Raw genomic sequence first — 24968 nt, forward strand, 5'->3', positions numbered from 1 at the left:
GCTGTATGGAGCCCTACACGACGAGTTGCAGAAGCTGCTGAGGGAGAAGGTGAATCGAGTCAGTTTGCAGAAGTGAAAGCCATTCAGCTGGCTTTAGACATTGCTGAACGAGAAAAATGGCCAGTTCTCTATCTCTACACCGATTCATGGATGGTAGCAAATGCCCTGTGGGGATGGTTACAGCAATGGAAGCAAAACAACTGGCAGCGTAGGGGCAAACCCATCTGGGCTGCTGCTTTGTGGCAAGACACTGCTGCTCGGGTAGAGAACCTGGCTGTGAAAGTACGTCACGTAGATGCTCATGTGCCCAAGAATCGGGCTACTGAAGAACATCAAAACAACCAGCAGGTGGATCAGGCTGCTAAGATTGAAGTAGCTCAGGTGGACCTGGATTGGCAGCATAAAGGTGAATTATTTATAGCCCGATGGGCCCATGACACCTCAGGCCATCAAGGTAGAGATGCAACATACAGATGGGCTCGTGATCGAGGGGTGGACCTGACCATGGACGCTATAGCACAGGTTATTCATGACTGTGAAACATGTGCTGCAATCAAGCAAGCCAAACAGTCAAAGCCTCTTTGGTATGGAGGACGATGGCTGAAATATAAATATGGAGAGGCCTGGCAGATTGATTACATCACACTCCCTCAAACTCGCAATGGCAAGCGCCACGTACTTACAATGGTGGAAGCAACCACCGGATGGCTGGAAACATATCCTGTGCCTCATGCCACCGCCCGGAACACTATCCTGGGCCTTGAAAAGCAAGTCCTATGGCGACATGGCACCCCAGAAAGAATAGAGTCAGACAATGGGACTCGTTTCCGAAACAACCTTATAGACACTTGGGCCAAAGAACATGGTATTGAGTGGGTGTATCACATCCCCTATCATGCACCAGCCTCCGGGAAAGTTGAACGATACAACGGATTGTTAAAGACTACATTGAAAGCAATGGGCGCTGGAACATTCAAAAATTGGGATACGCATTTGGCAAAGGCCACCTGGTTAGTCAATACTAGGGGATCTGCCAACAGAGCTGGACCTGCCCAATCAAACCTGTTACGTACTGTAGATGGGGATAAAGTTCCTGTAGTGCATGTAAGAAATATGCTGGGTAAAACAGTCTAGGCTACTCCTGCCTCAGGAAAAGGCAAACCTATTCGTGGAATTGTTTTCGCTCAGGGACCTGGATACACTTGGTGGGTGATGCAAAAGAACGGAGACGTCCGCTGTGTACCTCAAGGAGATTTAATACTGGGTGAGAATAGCCCATGAACTGAATTGTACCATGTTAATTACTACATAATACTGTATGTTATCACTACTATGACTACTGTAGGTGACTAATTAGAATGTATGGAAAAGAGTGTAACCTGAGCATGACATAAATGGTATGGAATAAGGGGTGGATAGATGTCCTGGTTTCAGTTAGAACAGAATTAATTTTCTTCCTAGTAGCTGGTGGAATGCCGTGTTTTGGCTTAGGATGAGAAGAGTGCTGATAACACCCCGATGTTTTAATTGTTGCAGAGCAGTGCTTATACCAAGCCAAGGACATCTCAGCCTTTCGCTCTGTCCTGCCAACAGGCAGGCTGGGGGTGCAGTAAGAGCTGGGAGGGGACAGACCCAGGACAGGTGACCCAAACTAGCCAAAGGGGTATTCCATAGCATCTGACGTCATGCTAAACAATATATAGGGGTGGCTAGCTGTGGGAGGGGGCCGGACTGCTCGGGGTTAGGCTGGGCATCGGTCAGCGGGTGGTGAGCACCCACCACCAAACAAAACACATCTTGGGGTCGAAAGCACCCACCACCAAACAAAACACATCTTGGGGTCGAAAATATGAAGAAGTTTTGGAACTAGAAGTTAGTAGCTTCGTGCCGTTGGAATCTTACTATGTATGTGTACAAAGGTGTAACCCGCCTAAGGGTATGGGAAAACAGGATTGTATAAATACAGGTACTACTTATGTGGGGAATCAGACATCTTGTAATCGAACAATTGATATTAGTACAACTAGCAGTTGGGCAAATTCAACCAGCTGGCCAGTACCAGAAGGAAAAGGGTGGTATTGGCTATGCAATGATACAGCCCGTAAGGTCTTGCCTGAGAATTGGAAGGGAACTTGCACTCTTGGAGCGGTAGTCCCCAATATGACAGTACATGATGTAGTGCCTCGAGCCTACTTAAGAAATCATATCCAGAGAATCAGACGAAAAATTAACAATCCATTGATAGAGAGACACACCGCTTTTCATAGTTTTGTTCGATGGCTTATCCCATGGTTAGGAGTGAGTGAATTGGAAAAGGCGATAGTTAATATTTCTGCAATTACAGAGAAGTTAGAAAACAAGACTCTGGATGCTATAAAGGCTCAACAAGAAGAGATATCTAGTTTATCACAGGTAGTATTACAAAATTGGATGGCCCTAGACTTGTTACTGGCCACTCAAGGGGGTGTCTGTACAGTAATAAACACAAGTTGTTGTATGTATATAGATCAGAGTGGAAGGATCTCTACCGACCTGGAAGAAATATGGAAGCAGACAAGGGTCCTGCATGAGATCAGTAAAGATGATCTTTCGTGGAGTTTTAGTGAAATATGGAATAAGTTAACCTCCTGGTTGCCAATTTTCAATGGTTGAAACAAGCGTTCATTGCTCTAATCGCATTAGTAGTGTTAGGAATATTTGTGTGCATGTTTTTTAGATGCCTGCTTTGTTGTGTTACTGTAAATAATGAAAGTATCTGATGCAAAAGAATTTGCATGGGAAAAGAAAAGAGGGGATTGATTAAGGAGGTATTGGGGAGGCATTGGGGAGGCAAGGACAATCCCCAGACATTGACTGTATATCTCGAAACAAGACACTGGAACTCATGATAAGGAAGCGGCAGACGGACAGAGAAACAAATGTAAGGACTATAAATCTCAAAACTGGACACTGGAATTCAGTATAAAGATACTACAAACGGAAGAATTAGCAACAACCAGCTCTTGCAATTAAGAAACATGCCAATTCAGCAGATTCCTGACCAAAGGTGAAAAGTACACTGTGAGGAAGACTCGGGGTCTTCCTCCCAAAGACCCCTGCCCACGTCCCAAAGACCCCTGCCCACAATTCTTGGAAGGCTCTGCGCAGGCGCAAGGTGCCAAAAGGCTAATTAGCATGAGAAGCGAGGGAAGGCGGGGATAGGTAATGCATAGGTATAGGTGCTTGTAGAATATTGATAGATTGATTGTATAAATTCAAGACTGCTTTCTGCTTTGGGTATGCACGATAGGTGGAGAGATCCCCCGTGCATCCAGCGCTGCAATAAAGAATATACCACTTAAAGGAATTTCGGCTTCGATCTTTGAATCAATTTGGCGAACCAGATGGGAGAACCTCTCTGCCGGACCGCAGGACCCGCTGGGAACAGGACTCCCTAGGGTACCCCCGGGATTTCCCGGAGGGACTCCTCGACTCACCGGATCACTGCGGAGGCAGACAAGGACCCCATCATTGTAAGTGAGTATATTCTTTATTCTGGTTTGGTTTTCTGGTAGACCGGTCATCTGGAACTGTCTGTAAGTCAGAAGGTGATCTTCTGCGAGGCAGTGTTTGGTATATACTTTGTGGTTAGCACCACAAGTATATGTTTGGGGACCTTAAGGAAAGAGCTCACTTTAAGGTCCATCTGGTATTGTGTTGCCTATTTCGGTTTTCTGACTCATGGAGTATGGTATTTAACTCTGGTTATTGTTACTGCGATTTTGGCTATTTTCTTGGTGGTAACAGTAGGTTCGTGGCATTGTCATAAGAAAGATATCGTTACGGTGTTACACATTTTGGTTTTCTGACTTACCGCATGTGGAATTTGACTCTGATTATTGTTATTGTGATTTTGGCAATATTCCTGGTAATAGTAATAGTTTTGTGACATCGCTATTGAAAGATACCTGCGTGCCCACATTTTAGTAAGAGATACGTGTATTCTTAAAGTGTGAACTGGAAAATGGGGGGGCAAACAAGCAGTGAAATTTTAAAGAAAAGTGTGTTAGGATGTGTTTTAAGTCACTGGCAGGATATTGGAGGATCTGCCGGTGGAAGTGTGAACAGGAAAACATTGATAAAATATTGTAATCAGTGGTGGCCGCTTTATAAGCTGGAATGTGGAGAAAAGTGGCCCCTAAATGGAACTTTAAACTATAATATTTTGCTACAGTTAATGTTGCTTTTTTTTGAGAAGGAGAACAGGATGAAATGTTGTATACTGATGTTGTTTCAGCATCTTGGTGGGAAAAGGTACGGAATGAAGTTGGCCCCTGACTGAGCCTTTGATGTTGGCATTAGAGAAGTACAGGCTGGAGAAAGATAAAGAAAGTGTTAAAAGGGTTGTTGAAAGTGTTAAAGGTGTTTGAAGTTGAATGAGCAGGGAAAGAGGATGTAGGAATGATAATAGTTCTGCCTCTGCCCGAGGCAGAGATCTTGAAATCGTGGGTGTTAGCCCTTTGGGGCAAAGGGACCATGATGGGTCCGAGAGAGTTGTTATGGAAACAGAAAAGCAGTTAACTCTTAAAACAACCTGAGTTCATGTGCGAGCTCAGATTGCCGATGGAACCGCTCAGGGAACTGTGGACAATTGCATTCCCCTGACCGACCCCCACTAAGACCCTAATCATCCCGAAAATTATGAACGGTTAAGTAAATACTAAAATCTGGATGAATTGGGAATTGAGAATATGCTTCCAACAAGGTCTAAAAGAAACCCCTATGGAATTTTTGGACCAACTCTGAAATGTAATGAAAATAAATAAATAAATAAATAAATAAATAAATAAATAAATAAATAAATAAAAATGGTTTGGACCTGGCTTCGGAGGACAAATTGACTAGCCTTTTCCTAGGATAATCGACCCCTGATTTCAACAGGAATAACGGGGACCTGGGGAATCTACCCTAGTGGATCCTCCGCTGGTTATAATGAAGCTAGAAGAGGAATGAAAGTGAAATTTCTTATTGATATGGGGCAACGTATTCAGTTCTAAATCAAGCATTAATGCCTTCACAGAATTATTTTGTTAGGGTAAAAGATGTGTCGTGGTTTAACCCGGCCGGCAGCTAAACACCACGCAGCCGTTTGCTCCCCCTCCCCCTCCCTCTCTGGGACCGGGGAGAGAAATGGAAAGTGAAGCCCGTGAGTTGAGATAAAGACAGTTTAATAAGACAAAATAATAATAATAATAATAATAATAATAATAATAATAATAGTACAATGATGATAATAGTACTACTACTAATAATGTGTACAAACAAGTGATGCACAATGCAATTGCTCACCACCCGCTGACCGATGCCCAGCCTAACCCCGAGCAGTCCGGCCCCCTCCCCCGGCTAGCCACCCCTATATATTGTTTAGCATGACGTCAGATGGTATGGAATACCCCTTTGGCTAGTTTGGGTCACCTGTCCTGGGTCTGTCCCTTCCCAGCTCTTTCTGCACCCCCAGCCTGCCTGTTGGCAGGACAGAGCAAGAAGCTGAGATGTCCTTGGCTTGGTATAAGCACTGCTCTGCAACAATTAAAACATCAGGGTGTTATCAACACTCTTCTCATCCTAAGCCAAAACATAGCATTCTACCAGCTACTAGGAAGAAAATTAACTCTGTTCTAACTGAAACCAGGACAAGGTGTAACCGAAAAGGCTTATTTTTGTGAACCTTTGAAGTACAAGTTAGGGAAACAATGGGGCATACACAGACTTTTATCTATGCCTAACTCCTCATGGGCACTCTTAGGTGGAGATTTATTAGAGCAAGTAGGAGCAGAAATTGTCTTTGAAAAAGGGAAAATGGAATTAAGAATAGGAGAAGAACAACTAACAAATGTGTTAAGCTTGGCACTAATACAAACTGACCCTAAAAGTGAAATACCTTTAGAGATCACAGATCAAGTATGTCCAGGAGTTTGGGCTACTGAAACCCCTGAAAGAGCTAAAAATGTGACCTTAATAATTATTAAATTAAAGCCAGGAGAGAAACCCGTGAAGGTTAAGTAATATCCTTTGAGGATAGAAGATAGGAAAGGAATTAAAGAGATAATTAATAAATTTTTACAGTATGGATTATTGATTGAATGCGAATCAGAATACAATACACCCATATTGCCAATTAAAAAGGCAGATGAAAAAGCTATAGGCTAGTTCAGGATTTGAGGGCCATAAATAAAATCACTGAGGATATACATCCAGTAGTGGCAAACCCTTATACTTTGCTGACTAAATTAAAGAATAGTCAAGTCTGGTTTACCGTACTGGATTTAAAAGACGCCTTCTTCTGCCTAGGCTTAGCCACAGAAAGCCAAAACCTATTCGCCTTTGAATGGGAAAATCCCGATTCAGGCAGAAAGACGCAGCTTACGTAGACATTACTACCTCAAGGATTCAAGAATAGCCCCACTATTTTTGGAAACCAATTAGCAAGGGAACTCGAAACATGGATGCCTCCAGACACTGAAGGTGCTTTGTTACAATATGTACATGATCTCTTAATAGCTACCGAGACTAAAGGGAGTTGTATTCAATGGACTATAAGTCGTCTTAATTTTCTGGGTTTAAATGGATATCAAGTCTCTTGACAGAAAGTCCAGCTGGCTCAACAAAGTGTGACCTATCTGGGATTTGAAATTTCGGAAGGACAACGAGAACTAGGAACTGAACATAAGGAAGTCATTTGCCGGACTCCAGAACCTCAAATGGTAAAGGAGCTACAAACCTTTTTAGGTATGACAGGTTGGTGTCGCCTTTGGATTTATAATGATGGACTATTGGTAAAGCCTCTATGTGAATTGATAAAGATTAACCAGTCAAAGTTAGTCTGGACTGGAGAAGCACAAAAAGTCTTTAAACAACTTAAACAAGAATTGATGATTTTGAAATATCAAGCAATATTGGTAGAACAGGACGACGTGGAAATTGTGATAACTAATATTGTGAATCCAGCCTCTTTTCTTAGAGATGCTCCGGCGCAACCTGTGATTCACGATTGTTTAGAAACTATAGAGACTGTGTATTCCAGCCGACCAGACCTTAAGGAGGAGCCCATGGAAGATGCGGAAGAAACTTGGTTCACGGATGGGAGCAGTTTTGTTACGCAAAGACAACGTAAAGCTGGATATGCTATAACAACTACACAGCAGGTAATTGAGTCTAAGCCTTTGCTCCCTGGAACATCAGCTCAAAAGGCGGAGATAGTTGCTCTCACGAGAGCATTGGAACTGGCAGCGGGAAAAAGGGTAAATATTTGGACAGATTCTAAATATACATTCGGCGTGGTACATGCTCATGGAGCAATTTGGAAAGAACATGGATTGCTGACTGCTCAGTGAAAACACATAAAGTATGCTGAAGAAATTTTAAAATTGTTAGAGGCTGTAAAACAACCAGAAAAGGTAGCTATCATGCATTGTCAGGGACACCAAAAGGGGAACACCGATTTTGAAATTGGAAATCGATTGGCAGAGGCTAAGCAGGCAGCTGAAATAACTGAGGTGAAGGCATTGTCTTTGATACCAGACGGTAAAATCCAAACTATATCCAAATTATACAAAAGAAGACTTAAAATTAATTGAAGATTTGAAAGGTAAAATGAAACCAGATGGATGAGTATATTTAAAAGATAACCACATAGTAATACCCTCTAGTTTGACATGGCCCATAGTTCTCACAAAACACAATAAAACGCACTGGGGAGCTGGCACACTGCATAAGAGCCTGAGTCAGACATTAGTGGGACGAAATTTATATACAATGATAAAACAAGTAACTCAACAATGTAGCATTTGCTTACACAATAACCCCAATACCAAGAATAGAATAAAATTCGGAATAATCGGTAAAGGAAATTATTCGGGGCAACAGTGGCAAATTGATTTTTCAGAACTCCCTAGAAAAGGGGGGTATCATTATTTACTGGTTCTGACTGACACGTTTTCAGGAAGGCCTGAAGCCTTTCCTTGTCGAACAAACAAAGCAAGAGAAGTGGTTAAAGTCTTGTTAAATGAAATAATACCATGCTTTGGGATTCTAGTAGCAATGTCTTCTGATAGAGTTCACATTTTTGTGCACAAGTGGTAGAACAGATAAGTAAGATTCTAAAGATAGATTGGCAACTGCATACTCCTTATAGACCACAGGCAAGTGGACAGGTAGAAAAAATGAACCATTTAATTAAACAATAAATAGCTAAAATTGGATAAGAAGCTAATTTGTCATGGCCTCAATCGCTCCCTTTAGCATTACTTGGAATTAGAGTTAAACCTCGAATAAAAGGGAATTTGAGTCCCTTCAAAATCTTATATGGAAGGCCATAGCAATTTCTATTTAGTGGAGAGGACCTAACGCAGTTAGGATCAGAATATTTATATGCTTATATAACTGAACTTCAGAAACAATTAAATAAAGTACATAAATTTGTTTTAGGGACCAGGGCTAGAGGGTTGGATCAACCAATCCACCCCTTTAAGCTCGGGGATTATATATATATAAAGACTTTTTCAGCACAACCCCTACAGGAAAAATGGAAGGAAAGTGGACGGAACCATACCAAGTATTACTGACAACACATACCGCCATTAAAACTAAGGAGCAAGCAGCTTGGATCCACAATTCAAGGGTGAAGAAGGTCCTGGCCAGGATATGGACCACCACTCCAATTGGACCAACAAAATTACAGTTTTCCAGATCCTAATGATTGCAGGGGTGCGGTTCTCGGATTTGGGGTGGGCAACTTGGGATGAGAACTTACACCTGACCTTAATACAAACAATTTCTCAAGTAACTAATAAGATGAACTGTTGGGTATGCACCCATCTGCCACAGCATGGCAATAAGGGTGTATCGTTAATCGGGATTCCCTTGCCTGCAAACTTATCTTGGACTAATTTGTGGGAAAACACATCTTGCGGTCGAAAATATGAAGAAGTTTTGGAACTAGAAGTTAGTAGCTTCGTGCCGTTGGAATCTTACTATGTATGTGTACAAAGGTGTAACCCGCCTAAGGGTATGGGAAAACAGGATTGTATAAATACAGGTACTACTTATGTGGGGAATCAGACATCTTGTAATCGAACAATTGATATTAGTACAACTAGCAGTTGGGCAAATTCAACCAGCTGGCCAGTACCAGAAGGAAAAGGGTGGTATTGGCTATGCAATGATACAGCCCGTAAGGTCTTGCCTGAGAATTGGAAGGGAACTTGCACTCTTGGAGCGGTAGTCCCCAGTATGACAGTACATGATGTAGTGCCTCGAGCCTACTTGAGAAATCATATCCAGAGAATCAGACGAAAAATTAACAATCCATTGATAGAGAGACACACCGCTTTTCATAGTTTTGTTCGATGGCTTATCCCATGGTTAGGAGTGAGTGAATTGGAAAAGGCGATAGTTAATATTTCTGCAATTACAGAGAAGTTAGAAAACAAGACTCTGGATGCTATAAAGGCTCAACAAGAAGAGATATCTAGTTTATCACAGGTAGTATTACAAAATTGGATGGCCCTAGACTTGTTACTGGCCGCTCAAGGGGGAGTCTGTACAGTAATAAACACAAGTTGTTGTATGTATATAGATCAGAGTGGAAGGATTTCTACCGACCTGGAAGAAATATGGAAGCAGACAAGGGTCCTACATGAGATCAGTAAAGATGATCTTTCGTGGAGTTTTAGTGAAATATGGAATAAGTTAACCTCCTGGTTGCCAATTTTCAATGGTTGAAACAAGTGTTCATTGCTCTAATCGCATTAGTAGTGTTAGGAATATTTGTGTGCATGTTTTTTAGATGCCTGCTTTGTTGTGTTACTGTAAATAATGAAAGTATCTGATGCAAAAGAATTTGCATGGGAAAAGAAAAGAGGGGATTGATTAAGGAGGTATTGGGGAGGCATTGGGGAGGCAAGGACAATCCCCAGACATTGACTGTATATCTCGAAACAAGACACTGGAACTCATGATAAGGAAGCGGCAGACGGACAGAGAAACAAATGTAAGGACTATAAATCTCAAAACTGGACACTGGAATTCAGTATAAAGATACTACAAACGGAAGAATTAGCAACAACCAGCTCTTGCAATTAAGAAACATGCCAATTCAGCAGATTCCTGACCAAAGGTGAAAAGTACACTGTGAGGAAGACTCGGGGTCTTCCTCCCAAAGACCCCTGCCCACGTCCCAAAGACCCCTGCCCACAATTCTTGGAAGGCTCTGCGCAGGCGCAAGGTGCCAAAAGGCTACTTAGCATGAGAAGCGCGGGAAGGCGGGGATAGGTAATGCATATGTATAGGTGCTTGTAGAATATTGATAGATTGATTGTATAAATTCAAGACTGCTTTCTGCTTTGGGTATGCACGATAGGTGGAGAGATCCCCCGTGCATCCAGCGCTGCAATAAAGAATATACCACTTAAAGGAATTTCGGCTTCGATCTTTGAATCAATTTGGCGAACCAGATGGGAGAACCTCTCTGCCGGACCGCAGGACCCGCTGGGAACAGGACTCCCTAGGGTACCCCCGGGATTTCCCGGAGGGACTCCTCGACTCACCGGATCACTGCGGAGGCAGACAAGGACCCCATCATTGTAAGTGAGTATATTCTTTATTCTGGTTTGGTTTTCTGGTAGACCGGTCATCTGGAACTGTCTGTAAGTCAGAAGGTGATCTTCTGCGAGGCAGTGTTTGGTATATACTTTGTGGTTAGCACCACAAGTATATGTTTGGGGACCTTAAGGAAGGAGCTCACTTTAAGGTCCATCTGGTATTGTGTTGCCTATTTCGGTTTTCTGACTCATGGAGTATGGTATTTAACTCTGGTTATTGTTACTGCGATTTTGGCTATTTTCTTGGTGGTAACAGTAGGTTCGTGGCATTGTCATAAGAAAGATATCGTTACGGTGTTACACATTTCGGTTTTCTGACTTACCGCATGTGGAATTTGACTCTGATTATTGTTATTGTGATTTTGGCAATATTCCTGGTAATAGTAATAGTTTTGTGACATCGCTATTGAAAGATACCTGCGTGCCCACATTTTAGTAAGAGATACGTGTATTCTTAAAGTGTGAACTGGAAAATGGGGGGGCAAACAAGCAGTGAAATTTTAAAGAAAAGTGTGTTAGGATGTGTTTTAAGTCACTGGAAGGATATTGGAGGATCTGCCGGTGGAAGTGTGAACAGGAAAACATTGATAAAATATTGTAATCAGCGGTGGCCGCTTTATAAGCTGGAATGGGGAGAAAAGTGGCCCCTAAATGGAACTTTAAACTATAATATTTTGCTACAGTTAATGTTGCTTTTTTTTGAGAAGGAGAACAGGATGAAATGTTGTATACTGATGTTGTTTCAGCATCTTGGTGGGAAAAGGTACGGAATGAAGTTGGCCCCTGACTGAGCCTTTGATGTTGGCATTAGAGAAGTACAGGCTGGAGAAAGATAAAGAAAGTGTTAAAAGGGTTGTTGAAAGTGTTAAAGGTGTTTGAAGTTGAATGAGCAGGGAAAGAGGATGTAGGAATGATAATAGTTCTGCCTCTGCCCGAGGCAGAGATCTTGAAATCGTGGGTGTTAGCCCTTTGGGGCAAAGGGACCATGATGTGTCTGAGAGAGTTGTTATGGAAACAGAAAAACAGTTAACTCTTAAAACAACCTGAGTTCATGTGCGAGCTCAGATTGCCGATGGAACCGCTCAGGGAACTGTGGACAATTGCATTCCCCTGACCGACCCCCACTAAGACCCTAATCATCCCGAAAATTATGAACGGTTAAGTAAATACTAAAATCTGGATGAATTGGGAATTGAGAATATGCTTCCAACAAGGTCTAAAAGAAACCCCTATGGAATTTTTGGACCAACTCTGAAATGTAATGAAAATAAATAAATAAATAAATAAATAAATAAATAAATAAATAAATAAATAAAAACGGTTTGGACCTGGCTTCGGAGGACAAATTGACTAGCCTTTTCCTAGGATAATCGACCCCTGATTTCAACAGGAATAACGGGGACCTGGGGAATCTACCCTAGTGGATCCTCCGCTGGTTATAATGAAGCTAGAAGAGGAATGAAAGTGAAATTTCTTATTGATATGGGGCAACGTATTCAGTTCTAAATCAAGCATTAATGCCTTCACAGAATTATTTTGTTAGGGTAAAAGGTGTGTCGTGGTTTAACCCGGCCGGCAGCTAAACACCACGCAGCCGTTTGCTCCCCCTCCCCCTCCCTCTCTGGGACCGGGGAGAGAAATGGAAAGTGAAGCCCGTGAGTTGAGATAAAGACAGTTTAATAAGACAAAATAATAATAATAATAATAATAATAATAATAATAATAATAATAATAATAATAATACAATGATGATAATAGTACTACTACTAATAATGTGTACAAACAAGTGATGCACAATGCAATTGCTCACCACCCGCTGACCGATGCCCAGCCTAACCCCGAGCAGTCCGGCCCCCTCCCCCGGCTAGCCACCCCTATATATTGTTTAGCATGACGTCAGATGGTATGGAATACCCCTTTGGCTAGTTTGGGTCACCTGTCCTGGGTCTGTCCCTTCCCAGCTCTTACTGCACCCCCAGCCTGCCTGTTGGCAGGACAGAGCAAGAAGCTGAGATGTCCTTGGCTTGGTATAAGCACTGCTCTGCAACAATTAAAACATCAGGGTGTTATCAACACTCTTCTCATCCTAAGCCAAAACATAGCATTCTACCAGCTACTAGGAAGAAAATTAACTCTGTTCTAACTGAAACCAGGACAAGGTGTAACCGAAAAGGCTTATTTTTGTGAACCTTTGAAGTACAAGTTAGGGAAACAAGGGGGCATACACAGATTTTTATCTATGCCTAACTCCTCATGGGCACTCTTAGGTGGAGATTTATTAGAGCAAGTAGGAGCAGAAATTGTCTTTGAAAAAGGGAAAATGGAATTAAGAATAGGAGAAGAACAACTAACAAATGTGTTAAGCTTGGCACTAATACAAACTGACCCTAAAAGTGAAATACCTTTAGAGATCACAGATCAAGTATGTCCAGGAGTTTGGGCTACTGAAACCCCTGAAAGAGCTAAAAATGTGACCTTAATAATTATTAAATTAAAGCCAGGAGAGAAACCCGTGAAGGTTAAGTAATATCCTTTGAGGATAGAAGATAGGAAAGGAATTAAAGAGATAATTAATAAATTTTTACAGTATGGATTATTGATTGAATGCGAATCAGAATACAATACACCCATATTGCCAATTAAAAAGGCAGATGAAAAAGCTATAGGCTAGTTCAGGATTTGAGGGCCATAAATAAAATCACTGAGGATATACATCCAGTAGTGGCAAACCCTTATACTTTGCTGACTAAATTAAAGAATAGTCAAGTCTGGTTTACCGTACTGGATTTAAAAGACGCCTTCTTCTGCCTAGGCTTAGCCACAGAAAGCCAAAACCTATTCGCCTTTGAATGGGAAAATCCCGATTCAGGCAGAAAGACGCAGCTTACGTAGACATTACTACCTCAAGGATTCAAGAATAGCCCCACTATTTTTGGAAACCAATTAGCAAGGGAACTCGAAACATGGATGCCTCCAGACACTGAAGGTGCTTTGTTACAATATGTACATGATCTCTTAATAGCTACCGAGACTAAAGGGAGTTGTATTCAATGGACTATAAGTCGTCTTAATTTTCTGGGTTTAAATGGATATCAAGTCTCTTGACAGAAAGTCCAGCTGGCTCAACAAAGTGTGACCTATCTGGGATTTGAAATTTCAGAAGGACAACGAGAACTAGGAACTGAACATAAGGAAGTCATTTGCCGGACTCCAGAACCTCAAATGGTAAAGGAGCTACAAACCTTTTTAGGTATGACAGGTTGGTGTCGCCTTTGGATTTATAATGATGGACTATTGGTAAAGCCTCTATGTGAATTGATAAAGATTAACCAGTCAAAGTTAGTCTGGACTGGAGAAGCACAAAAAGTCTTTAAACAACTTAAACAAGAATTGATGATTTTGAAATATCAAGCAATATTGGTAGAACAGGACGACGTGGAAATTGTGATAACTAATATTGTGAATCCAGCCTCTTTTCTTAGAGATGCTCCGGCGCAACCTGTGATTCACGATTGTTTAGAAACTATAGAGACTGTGTATTCCAGCCGACCAGACCTTAAGGAGGAGCCCATGGAAGATGCGGAAGAAACTTGGTTCACGGATGGGAGCAGTTTTGTTACGCAAAGACAACGTAAAGCTGGATATGCTATAACAACTACACAGCAGGTAATTGAGTCTAAGCCTTTGCTCCCTGGAACATCAGCTCAAAAGGCGGAGATAGTTGCTCTCACGAGAGCATTGGAACTGGCAGCGGGAAAAAGGGTAAATATTTGGACAGATTCTAAATATGCATTCGGCGTGGTACATGCTCATGGAGCAATTTGGAAAGAACATGGATTGCTGACTGCTCAGTGAAAACACATAAAGTATGCTGAAGAAATTTTAAAATTGTTAGAGGCTGTAAAACAACCAGAAAAGGTAGCTATCATGCATTGTCAGGGACACCAAAAGGGGAACACCGATTTTGAAATTGGAAATCGATTGGCAGAGGCTAAGCAGGCAGCTGAAATAACTGAGGTGAAGGCATTGTCTTTGATACCAGACGGTAAAATCCAAACTATATCCAAATTATACAAAAGAAGACTTAAAATTAATTGAAGATTTGAAAGGTAAAATGAAACCAGATGGATGAGTATATTTAAAAGATAACCACATAGTAATACCCTCTAGTTTGACATGGCCCATAGTTCTCACAAAACACAATAAAACGCATTGGGGAGCTGGCACACTGCATAAGAGCCTGAGTCAGACATTAGTGGGACGAAATTTATATACAATGATAAAACAAGTAACTCAACAATGTAGAATTTGCTTACACAATAACCCCAATACCAAGAATAGAATAAAATTCGGAATAATCGGTAAAGGAAATTATTCGGGGCAACAGTGGCAAATTGATTTTTCAGAACTCCCTAGAAAAGGGGGGTATCATTATTTACTGGTTCTGACTGACACGTTTTCAGGAAGGCCTGAAGCCTTTCCCTGTCGAACAAACAAAGCAAGAGAAGTGGTTAAAGTCTTGTTAAATGAAATAATACCATGCTTTGGGATTCTAGTAGCAATGTCTTCTGATAGAGTTCACATTTTTGTGCACAAGTGGTAGAACAGATAAGTAAGATTCTAAAGATAGATTGGCAACTGCATACTCCTTATAGACCACAGGCAAGTGGACAGGTAGAAAAAATGAACCATTTAATTAAACAATAAATAGCTAAAATTGGATAAGAAGCTAATTTGTCATGGCCTCAATCGCTCCCTTTAGCATTACTTGGAATTAGAGTTAAACCTCGAATAAAAGGGAATTTGAGTCCCTTCAAAATCTTATATGGAAGGCCGTAGCAATTTCTATTTAGTGGAGAGGACCTAACGCAGTTAGGATCAGAATATTTATATGCTTATATAACTGAACTTCAGAAACAATTAAATAAAGTACATAAATTTGTTTTAGGGACCAGGGCTAGAGGGTTGGATCAACCAATCCACCCCTTTAAGCTCGGGGATTATATATATATAAAGACTTTTTCAGCACAACCCCTACAGGAAAAAAGGAAGGAAAGTGGACGGAACCATACCAAGTATTACTGACAACACATACCGCCATTAAAACTAAGGAGCAAGCAGCTTGGATCCACAATTCAAGGGTGAAGAAGGCCCTGGCCAGGATATGGACCACCACTCCAACTGGACCAACAAAATTACAGTTTTCCAGATCCTAATGATTGCAGGGGTGCGGTTCTCGGATTTGGGGTGGGCAACTTGGGATGAGAACTTACACCTGACCTTAATACAAACAATTTCTCAAGTAACTAATAAGATGAACTGTTGGGTATGCACCCATCTGCCACAGCATGGCAATAAGGGTGTATCGTTAATCGGGATTCCCTTGCCTGCAAACTTATCTTGGACTAATTTGTGGGAAAACACATCTTGCGGTCGAAAATATGAAGAAGTTTTGGAACTAGAAGTTAGTAGCTTCGTGCCGTTGGAATCTTACTATGTATGTGTACAAAGGTGTAACCCGCCTAAGGGTATGGGAAAACAGGATTGTATAAATACAGGTACTACTTATGTGGGGAATCAGACATCTTGTAATCGAACAATTGATATTAGTACAACTAGCAGTTGGGCAAATTCAACCAGCTGGCCAGTACCAGAAGGAAAAGGGTGGTATTGGCTATGCAATGATACAGCCCGTAAGGTCTTGCCTGAGAATTGGAAGGGAACTTGCACTCTTGGAGCGGTAGTCCCCAATATGACAGTACATGATGTAGTGCCTCGAGCCTACTTGAGAAATCATATCCAGAGAATCAGACGAAAAATTAACAATCCATTGATAGAGAGACACACCGCTTTTCATAGTTTTGTTCGATGGCTTATCCCATGGTTAGGAGTGAGTGAATTGGAAAAGGCGATAGTTAATATTTCTGCAATTACAGAGAAGTTAGAAAACAAGACTCTGGGTGCTATAAAGGCTCAACAAGAAGAGATATCTAGTTTATCACAGGTAGTATTACAAAATTGGATGGCCCTAGACTTGTTACTGGCCGCTCAAGGGGGAGTCTGTACAGTAATAAACACAAGTTGTTGTATGTATATAGATCAGAGTGGAAGGATTTCTACCGACCTGGAAGAAATATGGAAGCAGACAAGGGTCCTACATGAGATCAGTAAAGATGATCTTTCGTGGAGTTTTAGTGAAATATGGAATAAGTTAACCTCCTGGTTGCCAATTTTCAATGGTTGAAACAAGTGTTCATTGCTCTAATCGCATTAGTAGTGTTAGGAATATTTGTGTGCATGTTTTTTAGATGCCTGCTTTGTTGTGTTACTGTAAATAATGAAAGTATCTGATGCAAAAGAATTTGCATGGGAAAAGAAAAGAGGGGATTGATTAAGGAGGTATTGGGGAGGCATTGGGGAGGCAAGGACAATCCCCAGACATTGACTGTATATCTCGAAACAAGACACTGGAACTCATGATAAGGAAGCGGCAGACGGACAGAGAAACAAATGTAAGGACTATAAATCTCAAAACTGGACACTGGAATTCTGTATAAAGATACTACAAACGGAAGAATTAGCAACAACCAGCTCTTGCAATTAAGAAACATGCCAATTCAGCAGATTCCTGACCAAAGGTGAAAAGTACACTGTGAGGAAGACTCGGGGTCTTCCTCCCAAAGACCCCTGCCCACGTCCCAAAGACCCCTGCCCACAATTCTTGGAAGGCTCTGCGCAGGCGCAAGGTGCCAAAAGGCTACTTAGCATGAGAAGCGCGGGAAGGCGGGGATAGGTAATGCATAGGTATAGGTGCTTGTAGAATATTGATAGATTGATTGTATAAATTCAAGACTGCTTTCTGCTTTGGGTATGCACGATAGGTGGAGAGATCCCCCGTGCATCCAGCGCTGCAATAAAGAATATACCACTTAAAGGAATTTCGGCTTCGATCTTTGAATCAATTTGGCGAACCAGATGGGAGAACCTCTCTGCCGGACCGCAGGACCCGCTGGGAACAGGACTCCCTAGGGTACCCCCGGGATTTCCCGGAGGGACTCCTCGACTCACCGGATCACTGCGGAGGCAGACAAGGACTCCATCATTGTAAGTTAGTATATTCTTTATTCTGGTTTGGTTTTCTGGTAGACCGGTCATCTGGAACTGTCTGTAAGTCAGAAGGTGATCTTCTGCGAGGCAGTGTTTGGTATATACTTTGTGGTTAGCACCACAAGTATATGTTTGGGGACCTTAAGGAAGGAGCTCACTTTAAGGTCCATCTGGTATTGTGTTGCCTATTTCGGTTTTCTGACTCATGGAGTATGGTATTTAACTCTGGTTATTGTTACTGCGATTTTGGCTATTTTCTTGGTGGTAACAGTAGGTTCGTGGCATTGTCATAAGAAAGATATCGTTACGGTGTTACACATTTCGGTTTTCTGACTTACCGCATGTGGAATTTGACTCTGATTATTGTTATTGTGATTTTGGCAATATTCCTGGTAATAGCAATAGTTTTGTGACATCGGTATTGAAAGATACCTGCGTGCCCACATTTTAGTAAGAGATACGTGTATTCTTAAAGTGTGAACTGGAAAATGGGGGGGCAAACAAGCAGTGAAATTTTAAAGAAAAGTGTGTTAGGATGTGTTTTAAGTCACTGGAAGGATATTGGAGGATCTGCCGGTGGAAGTGTGAACAGGAAAACATTGATAAAATATTGTAATCAGCGGTGGCCGCTTTATAAGGTGGAATGGGGAGAAAAGTGGCCCCTAAATGGAACTTTAAACTATAATATTTTGCTACAGTTAATGTTGCTTTTTTTTGAGAAGGAGAACAGGATGAAATGTTGTATACTGATGTTGTTTCAGCATCTTGGTGGGAAAAGCTACGGAATGAAGTTGGCCCCTGACTGAGCCTTTGATGTTGGCATTAGAGAAGTACAGGCTGGAGAAAGATAAAGGAAGTGTTAAAAGGGTTGTTGAAAGTGTTAAAGGTGTTTGAAGTTGAATGAGCAGGGAAAGAGGATGTAGGAATGATAATAGTTCTGCCTCTGCCCGAGGCAGAGATCTTGAAATCTGGGTGTTAGCCCTTTGGGGCAAAGGGACCATGATGGGTCTGAGAGAGTTGTTATGGAAACAGAAAAACAGTTAACTCTTAAAACAACCTGAGTTCATGTGCGAGCTCAGATTGCCGATGGAACCGCTCAGGGAACTGTGGACAATTGCATTCCCCTGACCGACCCCCACTAAGACCCTAATCATCCCGAAAATTATGAACGGTTAAGTAAATACTAAAATCTGGATGAATTGGGAATTGAGAATATGCTTCCAACAAGGTCTAAAAGAAACCCCTATGGAATTTTTGGACCAACTCTGAAATGTAATGAAAATAAATAAATAAATAAATAAAAACGGTTTGGACCTGGCTTCGGAGGACAAATTGACTAGCCTTTTCCTAGGATAATCGACCCCTGATTTCAACAGGAATAACGGGGACCTGGGGAATCTACCCTAGTGGATCCTCCGCTGGTTATAATGAAGCTAGAAGAGGAATGAAAGTGAAATTTCTTCTTGATATGGGGCAACGTATTCAGTTCTAAATCAAGCATTAATGCCTTCACAGAATTATTTTGTTAGGGTAAAAGGTGTGTCGTGGTTTAACCCGGCCGGCAGCTAAACACCACGCAGCCGTTTGCTCCCCCTCCCCCTCCCTCTCTGGGACCGGGGAGAGAAATGGAAAGTGAAGCCCGTGAGTTGAGATAAAGACAGTTTAATAAGACAAAATAATAATAATAATAATAATAATAATAATAATAATAATAATAATAATAATAATAATAATAGTACAATGATGATAATAGTACTACTACTAATAATGTGTACAAACAAGTGATGCACAATGCAATTGCTCACCACCCGCTGACCGATGCCCAGCCTAACCCCGAGCAGTCCGGCCCCCTCCCCCGGCTAGCCACCCCTATATATTGTTTAGCATGACGTCAGATGGTATGGAATACCCCTTTGGCTAGTTTGGGTCACCTGTCCTGGGTCTGTCCCTTCCCAGCTCTTACTGCACCCCCAGCCTGCCTGTTGGCAGGACAGAGCAAGAAGCTGAGATGTCCTTGGCTTGGTATAAGCACTGCTCTGCAACAATTAAAACATCAGGGTGTTATCAACACTCTTCTCATCCTAAGCCAAAACATAGCATTCTACCAGCTACTAGGAAGAAAATTAACTCTGTTCTAACTGAAACCAGGACAAGGTGTAACCGAAAAGGCTTATTTTTGTGAACCTTTGAAGTACAAGTTAGGGAAACAATGGGGCATACACAGACTTTTATCTATGCCTAACTCCTCATGGGCACTCTTAGGTGGAGATTTATTAGAGCAAGTAGGAGCAGAAATTGTCTTTGAAAAAGGGAAAATGGAATTAAGAATAGGAGAAGAACAACTAACAAATGTGTTAAGCTTGGCACTAATACAAACTGACCCTAAAAGTGAAATACCTTTAGAGATCACAGATCAAGTATGTCCAGGAGTTTGGGCTACTGAAACCCCTGAAAGAGCTAAAAATGTGACCTTAATAATTATTAAATTAAAGCCAGGAGAGAAACCCGTGAAGGTTAAGTAATATCCTTTGAGGATAGAAGATAGGAAAGGAATTAAAGAGATAATTAATAAATTTTTACAGTGTGGATTATTGATTGAATGCGAATCAGAATACAATACACCCATATTGCCAATTAAAAAGGCAGATGAAAAAGCTATAGGCTAGTTCAGGATTTGAGGGCCATAAATAAAATCACTGAGGATATACATCCAGTAGTGGCAAACCCTTATACTTTGCTGACTAAATTAAAGAATAGTCAAGTCTGGTTTACCGTACTGGATTTAAAAGACGCCTTCTTCTGCCTAGGCTTAGCCACAGAAAGCCAAAACCTATTCGCCTTTGAATGGGAAAATCCCGATTCAGGCAGAAAGACGCAGCTTACGTAGACATTACTACCTCAAGGATTCAAGAATAGCCCCACTATTTTTGGAAACCAATTAGCAAGGGAACTCGAAACATGGATGCCTCCAGACACTGAAGGTGCTTTGTTACAATATGTACATGATCTCTTAATAGCTACCGAGACTAAAGGGAGTTGTATTCAATGGACTATAAGTCGTCTTAATTTTCTGGGTTTAAATGGATATCAAGTCTCTTGACAGAAAGTCCAGCTGGCTCAACAAAGTGTGACCTATCTGGGATTTGAAATTTCAGAAGGACAACGAGAACTAGGAACTGAACATAAGGAAGTCATTTGCCGGACTCCAGAACCTCAAATGGTAAAGGAGCTACAAACCTTTTTAGGTATGACAGGTTGGTGTCGCCTTTGGATTTATAATGATGGACTATTGGTAAAGCCTCTATGTGAATTGATAAAGATTAACCAGTCAAAGTTAGTCTGGACTGGAGAAGCACAAAAAGTCTTTAAACAACTTAAACAAGAATTGATGATTTTGAAATATCAAGCAATATTGGTAGAACAGGACGACGTGGAAATTGTGATAACTAATATTGTGAATCCAGCCTCTTTTCTTAGAGATGCTCCGGCGCAACCTGTGATTCACGATTGTTTAGAAACTATAGAGACTGTGTATTCCAGCCAACCAGACCTTAAGGAGGAGCCCATGGAAGATGCGGAAGAAACTTGGTTCACGGATGGGAGCAGTTTTGTTACGCAAAGACAACGTAAAGCTGGATATGCTATAACAACTACACAGCAGGTAATTGAGTCTAAGCCTTTGCTCCCTGGAACATCAGCTCAAAAGGCGGAGATAGTTGCTCTCACGAGAGCATTGGAACTGGCAGCGGGAAAAAGGGTAAATATTTGGACAGATTCTAAATATGCATTCGGCGTGGTACATGCTCATGGAGCAATTTGGAAAGAACATGGATTGCTGACTGCTCAGTGAAAACACATAAAGTATGCTGAAGAAATTTTAAAATTGTTAGAGGCTGTAAAACAACCAGAAAAGGTAGCTATCATGCATTGTCAGGGACACCAAAAGGGGAACACCGATTTTGAAATTGGAAATCGATTGGCAGAGGCTAAGCAGGCAGCTGAAATAACTGAGGTGAAGGCATTGTCTTTGATACCAGACGGTAAAATCCAAACTATATCCAAATTATACAAAAGAAGACTTAAAATTAATTGAAGATTTGAAAGGTAAAATGAAACCAGATGGATGAGTATATTTAAAAGATAACCACATAGTAATACCCTCTAGTTTGACATGGCCCATAGTTCTCACAAAACACAATAAAACGCATTGGGGAGCTGGCACACTGCATAAGAGCCTGAGTCAGACATTAGTGGGACGAAATTTATATACAATGATAAAACAAGTAACTCAACAATGTAGCATTTGCTTACACAATAACCCCAATACCAAGAATAGAATAAAATTCGGAATAATCGGTAAAGGAAATTATTCGGGGCAACAGTGGCAAATTGATTTTTCAGAACTCCCTAGAAAAGGGGGGTATCATTATTTACTGGTTCTGACTGACACGTTTTCAGGAAGGCCTGAAGCCTTTCCTTGTCGAACAAACAAAGCAAGAGAAGTGGTTAAAGTCTTGTTAAATGAAATAATACCATGCTTTGGGATTCTAGTAGCAATGTCTTCTGATAGAGTTCACATTTTTGTGCACAAGTGGTAGAACAGATAAGTAAGATTCTAAAGATAGATTGGCAACTGCATACTCCTTATAGACCACAGGCAAGTGGACAGGTAGAAAAAATGAACCATTTAATTAAACAATAAATAGCTAAAATTGGATAAGAAGCTAATTTGTCATGGCCTCAATCCCTCCCTTTAGCATTACTTGGAATTAGAGTTAAACCTCGAATAAAAGGGAATTTGAGTCCCTTCAAAATCTTATATGGAAGGCCGTAGCAATTTCTATTTAGTGGAGAGGACCTAACGCAGTTAGGATCAGAATATTTATATGCTTATATAACTGAACTTCAGAAACAATTAAATAAAGTACATAAATTTGTTTTAGGGACCAGGGCTAGAGGGTTGGATCAACCAATCCACCCCTTTAAGCTCGGGGATTATATATATATAAAGACTTTTTCAGCACAACCCCTACAGGAAAAAAGGAAGGAAAGTGGACGGAACCATACCAAGTATTACTGACAACACATACCGCCATTAAAACTAAGGAGCAAGCAGCTTGGATCCACAATTCAAGGGTGAAGAAGGCCCTGGCCAGGATATGGACCACCACTCCAATTGGACCAACAAAATTACAGTTTTCCAGATCCTAATGATTGCAGGGGTGCGGTTCTCGGATTTGGGGTGGGCAACTTGGGATGAGAACTTACACCTGACCTTAATACAAACAATTTCTCAAGTAACTAATAAGATGAACTGTTGGGTATGCACCCATCTGCCACAGCATGGCAATAAGGGTGTATCGTTAATCGGGATTCCCTTGCCTGCAAACTTATCTTGGACTAATTTGTGGGAAAACACATCTTGCGGTCGAAAATATGAAGAAGTTTTGGAACTAGAAGTTAGTAGCTTCGTGCCGTTGGAATCTTACTATGTATGTGTACAAAGGTGTAACCCGCCTAAGGGTATGGGAAAACAGGATTGTATAAATACAGGTACTACTTATGTGGGGAATCAGACATCTTGTAATCGAACAATTGATATTAGTACAACTAGCAGTTGGGCAAATTCAACCAGCTGGCCAGTACCAGAAGGAAAAGGGTGGTATTGGCTATGCAATGATACAGCCCGTAAGGTCTTGCCTGAGAATTGGAAGGGAACTTGCACTCTTGGAGCGGTAGTCCCCAATATGACAGTACATGATGTAGTGCCTCGAGCCTACTTGAGAAATCATATCCAGAGAATCAGACGAAAAATTAACAATCCATTGATAGAGAGACACACCGCTTTTCATAGTTTTGTTCGATGGCTTATCCCATGGTTAGGAGTGAGTGAATTGGAAAAGGCGATAGTTAATATTTCTGCAATTACAGAGAAGTTAGAAAACAAGACTCTGGATGCTATAAAGGCTCAACAAGAAGAGATATCTAGTTTATCACAGGTAGTATTACAAAATTGGATGGCCCTAGACTTGTTACTGGCCGCTCAAGGGGGAGTCTGTACAGTAATAAACACAAGTTGTTGTATGTATATAGATCAGAGTGGAAGGATTTCTACCGACCTGGAAGAAATATGGAAGCAGACAAGGGTCCTACATGAGATCAGTAAAGATGATCTTTCGTGGAGTTTTAGTGAAATATGGAATAAGTTAACCTCCTGGTTGCCAATTTTCAATGGTTGAAACAAGTGTTCATTGCTCTAATCGCATTAGTAGTGTTAGGAATATTTGTGTGCATGTTTTTTAGATGCCTGCTTTGTTGTGTTACTGTAAATAATGAAAGTATCTGATGCAAAAGAATTTGCATGGGAAAAGAAAAGAGGGGATTGATTAAGGAGGTATTGGGGAGGCATTGGGGAGGCAAGGACAATCCCCAGACATTGACTGTATATCTCGAAACAAGACACTGGAACTCATGATAAGGAAGCGGCAGACGGACAGAGAAACAAATGTAAGGACTATAAATCTCAAAACTGGACACTGGAATTCAGTATAAAGATACTACAAACGGAAGAATTAGCAACAACCAGCTCTTGCAATTAAGAGACATGCCAATTCAGCAGATTCCTGACCAAAGGTGAAAAGTACACTGTGAGGAAGACTCGGGGTCTTCCTCCCAAAGACCCCTGCCCACGTCCCAAAGACCCCTGCCCACAATTCTTGGAAGGCTCTGCGCAGGCGCAAGGTGCCAAAAGGCTACTTAGCATGAGAAGCGAGGGAAGGCAGGGATAGGTAATGCATAGGTATAGGTGCTTGTAGAATATTGATAGATTGATTGTATAAATTCAAGACTGCTTTCTGCTTTGGGTATGCACGATAGGTGGAGAGATCCCCCGTGCATCCAGCGCTGCAATAAAGAATATACCACTTAAAGGAATTTCGGCTTCGATCTTTGAATCAATTTGGCGAACCAGATGGGAGAACCTCTCTGCCGGACCGCAGGACCCGCTGGGAACAGGACTCCCTAGGGTACCCCCGGGATTTCCCGGAGGGACTCCTCGACTCACTGGATCACTGCGGAGGCAGACAAGGACCCCATCATTGTAAGTGAGTATATTCTTTATTCTGGTTTGGTTTTCTGGTAGACCGGTCATCTGGAACTGTCTGTAAGTCAGAAGGTGATCTTCTGCGAGGCAGTGTTTGGTATATACTTTGTGGTTAGCAC

This window comes from Netta rufina (assembly GCF_964035555.1).
Source record: "Netta rufina genome assembly, chromosome: 28".
Taxonomy (NCBI): Eukaryota; Metazoa; Chordata; class Aves; order Anseriformes; family Anatidae; genus Netta; species Netta rufina.